The sequence below is a fragment of the Cavia porcellus genome, unplaced genomic scaffold, assembly GCF_034190915.1.
Source record: "Cavia porcellus strain 051 isolate PalLab524CR breed Dunkin Hartley unplaced genomic scaffold, mCavPor4.1 scaffold_20, whole genome shotgun sequence".
NCBI lineage: Eukaryota > Metazoa > Chordata > Mammalia > Rodentia > Caviidae > Cavia > Cavia porcellus.
In genome coordinates this window covers 36,927,073-36,930,786 of record NW_026947503.1, presented here as the reverse complement: position 1 = coordinate 36,930,786, position 3,714 = coordinate 36,927,073, and positions in this window count along the sequence as shown.

Here is a 3,714-nt window from a genome sequence, read left to right as displayed (position 1 = left end):
GTGACCTAGGTAGGGGCTCAAGTTACCAGCAGAATGAAATTAGCCGTGACAGCTTCTGCTCCTTGGGAAACAAGTGAATATGGAATAAGAAATGCAGCATTGAGCTGGGGATATAGCTCAGCACCACAACACCTGCCTGGCAAGTGTAAGGTCAATTCCTGGTACAAAAAAAATCAAAAACAACAGCATGAAGCCAGAATGGTGACGGAATCTGTTTTCCTGGCTACTAGAGAGGCTGAGGCAGAAGGATCACAAGTTGAAAGCAGGCATGGGCAACTTGGTGAGACCCTGTCTCAACATAAAACAAGAAATAAAAAAGGCTTGGAATGTAGCTCCACACTCAATCTCCAATACTGGGGTGGGTTGGGGGAGCAGAAAAAAGCACAGCATGAATGAAAAGATGTTCCATGTGAAAATCTGTCTGATGCTATTTTGAGTGGACTGAGGACTGTGTGTGGATGTCCTTGGAACCTGTTTGGTTGCCAGGGGGACTTTTTCTTGTGGATTATCACAGGAGCACATGACAGATGGCTCATGCCAGGCTGGCTGTGGCCCTGTGCCTGGACTGCTGATGTCGTGGGTTGGATGAGACACCACCCAGAGAGGCCAATCTGCCAACTTTATTTAGTTCCATGATGCACGGACGTCCTTCTGATCTTGGCACAGCTTTCTTTCTCACACTGTGCAGATTTATATTTTTAGGCTCATCTTGCAGTGCCCAGCTCCCACTTGCACAGTGTTCTCGAAATTCTGCAGCAGCAGTTGTGGGCTGCCTGCCTGCCTCCTCCACAGCGTCGGGAGGGGAGAAAGCTGTCTGCCTCCTCAGGACGCACACTTTCTGCAGCACGATCATACTCTGAGCATGGGAGCTGGCCCTTATGCTGCCCTACAGTGTGACCTTAAAGACAATGACTCTCAGGCATCAAATGGGTATCATAGCTGCCCTGCCTTCTCCCCACTCATCCACTCACTTATTTCTTTTTTTTTTTTTTTCCGGTACCGGGGATCGAACTCATCACCGCCTGCTTGCAAGGCAGGTGCTTATGCCGCTGAGCTAAATCCCCAGCCCAACTCACTTATTTCTTAGCAAGGATCAGCAAACACTAGGTGTTAGGTGGTGGGGCTATGAAGATAAATAAATATTACCCCTCAACCTCAGAGAGGTACTTTATCAGTTCACAGACTATCAGACTGGGACTATCCCACCCAAATGTTAATCTCACGGATAAAGAAAGTAAAGTTCAACAAAGTCCAGATGTCACATCCAGCCAGGACAGTGACCCAGAGTGCTTATTTCACAACTCAGAGATCTTTCTTCTGCATCACTTACTTCTGACTAAATTATATTAAGTCTCTATCTCCCAAATTAGATTTAACAACTTAAAAAACCCCATTCTGGGGCCAGGGGTTGAGCTCAGCGGCATAAGCGCCTGCCTGGCAAGCAGGAGGTCATGAGTTCAAACCTTACTATCAAAATAATTAAATAAAAATAAACCCCAGACTGGCAATGCCTAAACCCTTCAAATAGGAAAATAGTCAAGTGAAACTTCTTTAGTAAACAGAAGTGAGACTTTGAGATATATATACCTCAATGATAGAGCACATGCTTAACATGTGCAAAGCCCAGGGTTCAATCCCCAACACTTCCTCAAAAATAAATACATAAATAACAAAAACTCCAAATTGCTATTTTGCTGTCGTTGTTGGAACTGGGATTCTAACCCAGAGACACTCTGCCACCGAACCGTAATCCTTAGCTATTTTAAATTATTTTCATTCTGTTTGTTTGTGACAGGGTCTTTGTATGTAGTTTAGGCTGGCCTTGAACTCACTATGTGGCTCAGGCTGGCCTCAAATTTGCTGTGATCCTCCTGCCTCTCCCTTCCAAGTGCTGAGCTTACAGGCATGCACCACCACTCCTGTCAAAATTCTTTTCATTCCAAGCCAGGAACAGTGGTGCATGCCTGTAGTCTCAGCACTCAGAAGACTGAGGCAGGAGACTGCTGTGAGTTCAAAGCCAGCCTATGCTGTATAGTAAGTTCAAGGCCAGTCTTAACTACACAGTGTGAACCTGCCTCAGAAAACCAAAAATAATATATAAAATTTTTTCATTGTGAGACAGGGATTTTAATTATTTCATATTTAGTTTGCCTTGACTGGCTTTGGACTTGCAGTCCTCTTGTCTTGGCCTACTGAGTGCTGGGATTGCAGGCGTGCCTCACTGTGCTCAGTCCAAACTACTTTTAATCACAAAATGATCTGCTTATTATATAGAATTGCAACAATTCAAAAAGTAAGTACAATTTTAAAGTCAAAGATTATGAAATAATGAAAACCCTGACTTCTGTGACATGGGTGGATTTAGCTAGTCTTAGATCTTAATGTTAAGCGGACTCATGCAGCATTTCGATTTTGCTGCTTTCACCTACATGAGACAAAGACATTGTCCCTACAGTGTTACATGCAGCAGACTTTTTTTTTATTCACTTAATAAAAGGAGAATTTTTTATTTATTCATTTATTTATTTTTGGTACTGGGGATCAAACTCATGACCTTGCACTTACTTGCCAGGCAGGCGCTTGTGCTGCTGAGCTATGTCCTCAGCCCATAAAAAGAGATCCTTGTGTAGTGAAAGCTGGAAAAGTATTGAACTCCCCAGAAGACATTTGACAGTTTCTGGAGACATTTTTCATTGTCACAAGTAGGGGGATGTTACTGGCATCTAGAGAGCAGAGGACAGGGGTGCTGCTGAGTACCTTTCTGTGTACAGGTGACCTCCCACACAAGAAAGAGAGACTGATCCAAAATAGCAATGATGCCCTACTTTAGCATATTCCATTTTTTAAAAAAATCTGTTCTTCTGCTCCATTTTAAAGTTATTACAAATAAAGTTGCTGTATAAGTATGTGTATATAACTTACACATGTCCTCAATATAGTTTAAATCATCTCTAGATGATGCATAATATTCAACATAATGTAAACGCTATGTAAATTGTCATTATATTATATCATTCAAGGAAAAACATGTTAGTGTTAATACAAATGCAATATTTTCAGGCCATTACTGGTTCAATCTACAGAATCAGGACCAGGGGATATGGAGGACCAACTGTACACTCTCATACAAGTCTTTCACTACACATATATATGCATTTAGGACTAGAATTGTTGGAATGCTCAAATTTAGGCCAGGTGTGGTGATGATCCCTGTAATCACAGCATTCGGGAGGCTGAGGCAGAAAGAGTGTCATGAGTTCAAGGCCATCTGGGGCTACTTAGTGAGTTTAAGGTCAGCCTGAATTATAGAACGAGACCCTGTCTCAAAAAAAAAAAAAAAAAAAGAAAGAAAAGAAAAGCAAATTCCACCAGAATGTTTCCCAAAATGATTGAGTTAATCTATACCTTCACCAGATGTGTGTACTTCACTTGCTCCACATCCTCATGAATCCTTGTTACTATCATTTAAATTTTTAAAACCAGGCACCCAAATCTCAGCTACTTGGGAGGCTGAGGCAGGAGAGTTGTAAGTTCAGCCTCAGCCTGAGTAATTTAGAAAGGCTCTAACTCAGAAAAAAAAAAAATGACTAGAGATATAACTCCATGTGATGGCCCTTGTAATACACACACACAGATGTACATACATATTTTGAGACAAGGTCTTGCTAAATTGTCCAGGATGGCCACGAACTCACAGTTCTCCTGCTTCAGCCT